Source organism: Arachis ipaensis, chromosome B04 (genome assembly GCF_000816755.2).
Source record: "Arachis ipaensis cultivar K30076 chromosome B04, Araip1.1, whole genome shotgun sequence".
Lineage (NCBI taxonomy): Eukaryota > Viridiplantae > Streptophyta > Magnoliopsida > Fabales > Fabaceae > Arachis > Arachis ipaensis.
In genome coordinates, this window is record NC_029788.2 from 9,126,004 (window position 1) to 9,135,071 (window position 9,068).

The window sequence follows — 9,068 nt, forward strand, 5'->3', positions numbered from 1 at the left end:
ATGAGAAAAATCAGAACCATAAGCAAACTAACCATGAGGAGTGATGAAGATTACGGAAGTTGAAGAAAACGACGGTGCAGCCCTTCTGGACAAACTATAATGCCACCGTACGTGAAGCAGGGGAATTGGAAGAAGCGCTGGAATTCGGATCGGGAAGGTTGAGCTTAGACTCGACGCGAGTGTAGTGGTCGGACATGTTCACCATCACCAAGGGATGCACCTTGAACAATCCGATGCTCACCGAAAACTCCATTGATTTGATCAGGATTAGAGCTGTTGTAAACCCCGCTAAAATTAGAAAATAATTAGTCAATAAATTGAATTTTAATAAAGAAAATTAAAAATGAAAATTTTATATTAAAATAGGATAGAGCTCTTTAAAACGAGAATTTTGACACTAATTTTAAAGAATTTGGCCTAAAATTAGACCGAACGAGACGAACCGAGTCCAAACCAGACCTGTGGGTCCAACCGGATCCATTACTTAAATGGGCAGAAGCTCATCTCCTTCCTCATTCAGCAAAGAAGTATGCTGAACAGCCAAGGGGGGAGGAGAGCTTCCAAACCCTCACCACAACATCAATCCGCCATAACTTCTCCATCCGAACTCCGATCGCTGCACCGTTTACGGCCACGCGTTCACCGCATCAAGCTCTAAGATTCTATCGGATCAATTTCATAGGTAAGGTTTAATCTCACCCAGCCTCTCTATTCCTCAATTTTCGAAATTAAAGAGAACCCATGTTGAGATTTTGTTTAATTTGGTACTCTAGGTTCAATTTAGCTTGTGGAGCTTGACGGATTTAGTTTGTTTAGTCCGTGGGCATAGTGAGAGTCCTAAACCCTAGTTATTTCTTGTTTAGATTATGTTGGATATTGAATTTTTGGGTATATGTATGTATATATATGTGTTAGGTGTATGAATGCATGATATGGAGACCTTGGAATCATTGGAAGCTTGATTTGAGAGCTTGGAGGAGTAAGAGTTGAATCTTAGTGATTGAAGTCTTGCCTTTGTTGAATCTTAGTGATTGAAGTCTTGCCTTTTTGACTAAGTGGGTTGCCTTGGTTAGTACGTGGAAATTAGCCAAGGTATAGTTTAGGTTTCGCGTATTTAATATGTAATATTCTGTGAAAACTTAAGCTAGGTGACCATAGGATAGGTTGGAACATTTGTGTATGTTTAACGCTTAGTAACCTTGATAAGGATCACGTGCTGGTTTTGGTTTGTGTGGAATGAATGATAAGTGGTGGGATGATGGTGATATGTGTAAATATGTATATTGAATAAGAACATGTTGAATTTATTGATGTATATGAGATATTGATGCATGAATTTGTTAAGTTGAGATATGGTAGGCTTGGAAGGATCACTGTGGTAATAGTAAGGTTATGTTGTGTTGGTTTTGGGATATAGCATATCAGGTTTGAGTTGGATTCTTTGAGAAATGGAGGTTTTGAAGTTTTTATGAAAATTGGTTTTTTGACGAATTTCGGCGAAGCATAACTTGACTTCCGGACTCCCAAATGATCTCAAACTTATTTTGTATAAAAATTGAGCCCGTGAAGTTTACGCCGTTTAAAGAACGGAGGAAAAATGATTTAAAACAGAAAAGTTATGCACGTTGAAAGTTTGAGGTTAAAAATGGTGAATCTGCAGGTTTAAGACTTAGTAAAATTTTTGGAAAAACGTACGCCCACGCGTATGCGTGACATGAGATTTTTGCATACACGTACCCTCCTTCGCATATGGTAGCTTCTGCCTCCCACGTATGCGTGCGCGTACGCGTGGCAGACGCGTGCGCGTGACTTGGGGTTTATGTGTACGCAAGTTTCTCATACGCGACCATGCGCTTCTGCCTAGCGCATAAGCATACGCGTAATCAGGGGATGCGTACGTGTGGCCCTATGTTCTGCAAAACTATATTTTAAGTTTTTAAACCGAATTCTAAACTTTTAAACCTCTATTTTCATCTTTTTAGTCTCAAATCATAGTATGAGGTCTAGTATTAGGATGGAGATAGGAAATTGAGATAGCTTGGGGATGAAGTAAAGTAGAAAAAATGGTGAAACAAATATGGAAATGAGTATAATTGGAATATATATGATATTATGGCATGTATGATATGATTTTGCAAAGATTATAATGGTTATGAATATTATTGTGGCATTATATACTCATTTGATCTGAGATATGCGTTTCCCTGGGTAAAGTACCGCAGCCTGCCACCACGTGTTCCAGGTCGACACTCGATACTCTGTTGACCCTACGACGTAAGATGTGACCGAGCACTCTAAATTCATGGGAAGATTGACCCCATTAAGTAATTTTATATATATTTGAGAAAAAACTATGCATATACTCTTGGGGATGCGCGTCGGGGGACAGTCCATGGTTTAGCAAACCGGACTTGTCGGGTTGGCTTGATAACCGACAGATGAATCTCATCAGCCATAAGACAGACATACATCATGTGTATTCTGTTTGTTTTGTCTGCTATGCATTACTTGAGGTTGCCTAACTAGATATATATTATGCTAATTGTTATGCTTGCTACTTGCACTGCCTACCTTCTACTTGTGCCTGAACTTGTCTATTTGTTTGTCTATAAAATATCATTGGAGATGGAGGAACGGAGGAAAGGTGGATAGGTTTAGTGTTAATGTTAGGTTTAAGTTGAGTTTGGAACTCCTTAGAAGACCTACCCCCATTATAGTTTCTGTTTAATAAATTAAGTTCTATAATCTGAGTGTCGGCGTTCTACCCCCAGAACCTTATATATTATGTGAGTGGCACCTTTACCATGCTGAGTACCTCCGGTTCTCACCCTATACTGTGTTGTTTTCAGATGCAGGTCGAGAGGCACCTTGCTAGGCCTCTGGACTTCTGCAACGGAGTGGTTCCTGGGTTCTTTTGTTTTTCAGTTTATGTATATATGTACTTATCTTTCTCTCCAAGAAACTTGTTTATTTTGTCTCTCTTAGAGGTTTAAGGAGAGTTAGGTTTTTAGTCATGTGTTTTGGGTTTTCGGGATATGTATATATATATGTAAATATTCTCCGGCTAGCCTTAGTTTCGTAGGCTGAGTTAGAAGCTTGATATTCTGTACTTTTGATCCTCAATCCCCACCTTCTACTTAGTTACATCTATGATCTCTAGGTTTCTTAGCACGTAAGTAATCTCGTTTTCTGAGCGATGCGCTTTTTATTTTACGATTTTGTTTTACCTATTTTCCAAGGCTCCTCGTATATTACCCTTTTTCAGATACTATTATGTATATATTTTGTTTTAGAGAATGTAATACCACACCACCTCTGTTTTATGGCTTAAGCATAAAGCTTTGTGTGGTAGGGTGTTACATTATGGTATTAGAGCAGTTCGTTCCTATAGAGCCTAAGGGATGGACTGACTATGCTTTTGTGCATTCTCTGTGTATATGTCTATGTGCTATTAGGATATCTAACTGATATATGTGGCATAAATGTTTATGAGCATGCATTTGGAACTTAAAGGATTAGACTTGTGATATTGAGACTGATCAACTTGATATCACTTGTTTGGTGTGTATAGGGACCAGATGTCGACTCGTGAACGCAGTCGCGGGAGAGGTAGAGGCAGAATAGGAAATGCTATTCCTGAAGCCACAGGGAATAATCCTAACCCTGTAGACTTTATGGCTGCCCTGGAAAACATGGCTGCGCCTATGCAGGCGACAGTCGAAACTCTGGGAAACCAGATAAACAATGGGAACCATGGGAATAACAATGAAGATTGCCCTATAACGCTTGCCACATTCCTGAAGGTTCACCCTCCGACCTTCCGGGAAACCTCAAACCCCACTGAGACCGATAACTGGGTCCAAGCAATGGAACAGGTGCTACAGGCTCAACAGGTTCCTGAGGAGCAGTGGGTTGAATTTGGAACTTATCAGCTTCAAGGCGAGGGCCAGTATTGGTGGCAGGGAACACGATGAATCCTGCAGCCAGATGGTGTCATGATTTCTTGGGAATGGTTTCGAACGAAATTCTACAAGAAGTATTTTCCCAGTTCGGCTAGAAACGCCAAGGAACTTGAATTGATGCAATTGAAGCAAGGGCAGATGACTGTTACTAAGTATACCAATAAGTTTGAGGAATTATGCCGGTTCTCTCACATTTGTAAAGGCGCTCTAGAGGATTTTGCTGAATGGAAGTGCATCAAGTATGAGGGAGGTCTTCGGAGTGAGATTCTGAACTTGGTGGCACCAATGGAGATCAGAGGGTTCTCTGAACTTGTAAACAAGAGTAGGGTGGCTGAAGAATGTGTGAGGAAGGTGGCAGCAGAGAAAGAAAGCATGAGAATGCCTTTTCAGAGGAATCAGGGGAGAAACTTTGCACCGAAGGGCGAGAATTTCAAACGTGGAGGCTTTTTCCCTCAAAACAATCAGGGGCAAGGCAACTTCAGGAGGCCGACTCACAATACTAATCAGGGAAGAAGATTTGGTAAACAGCCACAACAGGACTTGAACTGTTAGAGGTGCGGGAAGCATCATCCAGGAGTTCCATGCAGATTGGGTATGGGAGTGTGCTATTTCTGCGGGAAACCCGAGCACCTAGCTTGGAGATACCCAGAAAAGAAGAAATATGAGACTGGCAGAGTGCAGCAGCCAGGAAGAGTATATACTACTTCTGCAGCAGGCGCTGAGGGGTCAAAGACATTGATTAGAGGTAACTGTGAGATAGCTGGTAAAGTTTTAAGTGCATTGTTTGATTTTGGAGCAACACATTCATTCATTGCGTTTGAAAAGGCTGATGAGTTAGGATTGAAAATAGCAGTCTTGGGTTATGATTTAAAGGTGTATAATGCTACCCACGAGGCTATGGTGACTAGGTTAGGATGTCCACAAGTTCTGTTTCGAGTACAACAACGTGAATTCGTGCATGATCTGATTTGTCTGCCGATGACTGTCTTGATATCATCTTGGGACTAGATTGGTTGTCTAAGAACCATGTCTTGCTTGATTGTTCTGAGAAAACTATATGCTTTATGCCGGAAGGGTCAGAAGTGCCTGTCATGGTGAATCACTATTATTTGAACTCTATGATGGTAAATTATTCTGGAACTGAATGTCAGGGCATTATGCTATTAACTGCGGGTGTTTCGGGTGATGACCAAAGCTTGGAGCAGATTCCGGTTGTTTGTGAGTTTCCAGACAATATTGACAAATTTCTACCTAACCGAGAGGTTGAATTCGCTATTGAGTTGGTGTTTGGAGCCGGTCCAATCTCGAGTGCTCCTTATAGGATGTCACCTCTAGAAATGGCCGAGCTGAAGGCTCAGCTAGAAGATTTGTTGGGTAAACACTTTATTTGGCCGAGTGTTTCTCCGTGGGGAGTGCCAGTGCTACTGGTAAAGAAGAAAGACGGAAGTATGCACCTGTGTGTCAATTATCGGCAGCTGAATAAGGTTACTGTGAAGAACAAGCCAAGAATTGATGACCTAATGGACCAGTTACAAGGAGCCGGTGTGTTTTCTAAGATTGATTTGCGATCCGGATACCACCAGATAAGGGTTAGAGACGAGAATATTCCCAAAATTGCTTTTAGGATGCGCTTTGGTCATTATGAGTACACAGTGATGTCTTTCGGATTGACTAATGCTCCGGCGATATTCATGGATTACATGAATAGAATTTTCCATCCGTATCTAGATAAGTTTGTTGTCGTATTCATCGATGACATTCTTATTTACTCTAAAACAAAAGATGAGCATGCGGATCACTTACGGACTGTGCTGCAAATCTTGAAAGATAGGAAGTTGTATGCCACGTGGTGAGTTCTTATCTAAGTGTGAGTTCTGGAAGACTGAAGTGAAGTTTCTTAGCCACGTGGTGAGCAAGCAGGGAATAGCAGTAGATCCTACTAAGGTTGAAACAGTAATGAATTGGGAACGACCAACTTCAGTGACGGAGATCAGGAGTTTCCTAGGTTTGGCGGGTTATTATCGAAGATTCATTAAGGGGTTTTCATAGCTCGCCTTACCTTTAACCAAGCTGACTAGGAAGGATGTACCTTTTGTTTGGACTCCTGAGTGCAAGGAGAGTTTTCTAGCATTGAAGTAGATATTGACTATCGCACCCGGGTTGGTGTTGCTTGAGCCGAGTGAACCGTTCGAAGTGTACTGTGATGCATCACTGAAGGGTTTAGGGTGCATGCTGATGCAGCACCGTAAGGTCGTGGCATATGCCCCACGGCAGTTAAGGCCGCATGAAAATGAATTATCCAACTCATGATTTGGAGCTTGCTGCCATTGTTTTTGCTTTAAAGATTTGGAGGCATTATCTCTATGACGTCAAGTTTTAAGTTTTCTCAGACCACAAGAGTTTGAAGTACCTCTTTGAGTAGAAAGAGCTGAATATGCGTCAGAGGAGATGGATGGAGCTTCTGAAAGACTATGACTTCGAGTTCAACTACCATCCTGGAAAGGCGAATGTTGTGGCAGATGCCTTGAGTCGGAAGTCTCTATGTGCTGCTTGGATGATGCTACGAGAGGAAGAGTTACTAAAAGCATTCCAAGGGTTGAAACTGGGAGTCAGAGAAGAGTTTGAGACTATGTGCTTAAGTCAACTACAGATTTCAGGTGATTTCAAAGTTGAACTCCTAAAGGCTCATCAGAATGACAAAGAATTGTATAAGATTTTGCCGGCGATTAAGCAAGGAAAACAGTAAAGAGTGTCAGAAGATAAGGATGGTTTATGGAGGTTCAAGGACCGGATTATTGTGCCAGATGTCGGAGATTTGCGACAAAGCATCTTGAAGGAAGCTCATAAGAGCGGATTCTCAATCCATCCGGGAAGCACCAAGATGTATCAAGATCTGAAGACGATGTTCTGGTGACCAGGGATGAAAAATGATGTGGCGTTGCACGTTTCCAAGTGTTTAACTTGCCAGAAGGTTAAAATTGAGCATCAAAGACCATCAGGAATCCTTCAGCCCTTGGAGATTCCACAGTGGAAATGGGAGAGTATTGCAATGGACTTCGTGTTGGGTTTACCTAGAACTCGAACGAGTTGTGATTCCATTTGGGTAGTTATGGATCGACTGACCAAGTCAGCTCACTTTCTCTTCATTCGGATAAGTTGCACGATGGAGGAGTTAGTGCGGTGATGAGCGGATAATTTATACGCTTTTTGACATTGTTTTTAGTATGTTTTTAGTAGGATCTAGTTACTTTTAGGGATGTTCTTAATAGATTTTATGTTAAATTCACATTTCTGGACTTTACTATGAGTTTGTGTGTTTTTCTGTGATTTCAGGTATTTTCTGGCTGAAATTGAGGGACTTGAGCAGAAATCAGATTCAGAGGTTGAAAAAGGACTGCTGATGCTGTTGGATTCTGACCTCCCTGCACTCAAAGTGGATTTTCTGGAGCTACAGAACTCAAAATGGCGCGCTTCCAATTGCGTTGGAAAGTAGACATCACCAAGTTTTTGGCGCCGTTGCCGGGGATTGTTTGAGTTTGGACAACTGACGGCTCATCTTGTTGCTCAGATTAGGTAATTTTCATTTCGTTTCGTTTTCAAAAATCTTTCAAAAATATTTTCAAAAATTTTCTCATCTGTTTTCGAAAAAAATAAATAAATAAATAAATAATAAAAATGTTTTCAAAAATATATTTTTCTTCAAAATTTTTGAGAATGAATTCTAGTGTCTCATATAACATGTTTTAGCTTGGCTGGCTATTAAGCCATGTCTAATTCCCAGGATTTTGATTGAGGACTATGAATTCATTGCTTCCTTTTTCCCAAATATTTTCGAAAAAATTAAAAGAAAATACAAAAAAATTAGAAAATCATAAAAATCAAAAATATTTTTCTGTTTCTTGTTTGAGTCATGTGTCATGTTATAAGTTTGGTGTCAATTGCATATGCATCTTGCATTTTTTCGAAAATTCATGCATTCATGGTGTTATTCATGACCTTCAAGTTGTTATTGGTAAGTCTTCTTGTTTGATCTTGATGTTTTCTTGTTTTGTGTCTTTTCTTGTTTTTCATGTGCATTTTTGCATTCATAGTGTCTATACATGAAAAATTTTTAATTTTGGTGTCTTGCATGTTTTCTTTGCATTAAAAATTTTTCAAAANTCTAGTCTCTGATCTATCTAAGGCCACTGTAAGTTTCATGAATGAAACAAGGTCTTCCATTAGAAATCTGGAAGCACAAGTGGGCCAGCTGAGTAAAAGGATCACTGAAATCCTCCTAGTACTCTCCCAAGCAATACAGAAGAGAACCCAAAAGGAGAGTGCAAGGCCATTGACATAAGCGCCATGGCCGAACCTGTGAGGAGAGGAGAGGACGTGAATCCCAAGGAGGAAGACCCCCTGGGACGTCCAGTGGTCAATAAGGAGTAGTTTGGTGTTGGGAGGCCACAACCAAACTCTAAGTTTGGTGTTGAACTCCCATATCCAAACTCTAAGTTTGGTGTTGGAGAGTCTCAACAAAGCTCTGCACATCTGTGAGGCTCCATGAGAGCTCATTGTCAAGCTATTGACATTAAAGAAGCGCTTGTTGGGAGGCAACCCAATGTTTATCTAATTCTTATTTTTATTGTTTTCCATGTTTTCTTAGGTTCATGATCATGTGGAGTCACAAAATAAAAAAAAAATCAAAAACGGAATAAAAAAAAACAGCAGAAGAAAAATCACACCCTGGAGGAGCATCTGCCTGGCACTGAACGCCCAGAACAAGCATGGTTCTGGCGTTCAACGCCAGAAATGGCAGCAAAGGGGCGTTGAACGCCCAAAATGGGCACCAACCTGGCGCTGAAACGCCCAGAGTTGTGTGCAAGGGCATTTTGCATGCCTAAATTGGTGCAAGGATGTAAATGCCTTGACACCTAAGGATCTGTGGACCCCACAGGATCATCTCAGGATCTGTGGATCCCACAGGATCCCCACCTACCTCATCATCTCTCTTTCCATTCATGATCATCCCTTCTGTTTTCCATTTACCACTCACATCCTTACACCCACTTACCTTCAAAATTCAACATCTCTTCCCCACCCAATCCCACCCATATGGCCGAATAC

General features: G+C 40.9%; 1 long non-coding RNA gene and 1 pseudogene across 3 annotated transcripts in view; one reads left to right on the forward strand and one right to left on the reverse strand.

The window, feature by feature from the left end:
* Window positions 1–270, reverse strand: part of LOC107638796 — a 5,567-nt gene extending 5,297 nt beyond the window's left edge. For all 3 annotated transcript variants that reach the window (XR_001619863.2, XR_001619862.2, XR_002360633.1), the window contains exon 1: window positions 33–270. This is a non-coding gene — a long non-coding RNA (uncharacterized LOC107638796). The remainder of the gene's footprint in view (window positions 1–32) is intronic.
* LOC107635986 overlaps window positions 1–9,068 on the forward strand; it is a 74,140-nt pseudogene that overhangs the window by 44,583 nt on the left and 20,489 nt on the right.